A 591-nucleotide genomic window follows, 5' to 3' on the forward strand; every position below is an offset into this window, starting at 1 on the left:
CTGTCAGACGGCATGCAAAAGTTCGATTTCGGGAGTTCGGCTCTGAACCGGCGGCGATACGGCAGCGATCGGCCGCCGAGGTACGACCTCTCCGCAGTCACCTGCCCTACGGCGTTGTTTTGGGCCGTCAACGACCAGCTCGCTCCAGCTAAGGTTGCTTCATCTTCTTCTAACGTTAAGCTAGTACCCGTATACCTTATGTTTTTGTTAGAGCGAACACTATTGAATTTCTTTTATATATATCATTTTTCTATTAATTCAGTTTGTGTGATGGATAACGAGCCTGGAAGTCATTTCAGAAGATTACCTGCTGAGTGAGAATGTAAACCGAACGTATAAATGTTGAAGGTTAACTTAATGATAAAGGAAAATATATATACATATGCATTTAAATGCGTGTATAGCACCTCTACCCATTATTAGCGGGCTCGCAAGCTTTTCAAGATGAACACTTGGTTTACTGTATGAATTTATTATTTTTTTGTCCGGATAGCTATACAAACAGTGAGCAATATGATTTTTATATCGCGTTCTATATAGCGTTGAAAGTTCAATTATTTCCCTATTCAGTTTTTCATCAATACAAAACTT

Source organism: Hyalella azteca, unplaced genomic scaffold, assembly GCF_000764305.2.
Source record: "Hyalella azteca isolate HAZT.00-mixed unplaced genomic scaffold, Hazt_2.0.2 contig3972, whole genome shotgun sequence".
Classification (NCBI taxonomy): Eukaryota; Metazoa; Arthropoda; class Malacostraca; order Amphipoda; family Hyalellidae; genus Hyalella; species Hyalella azteca.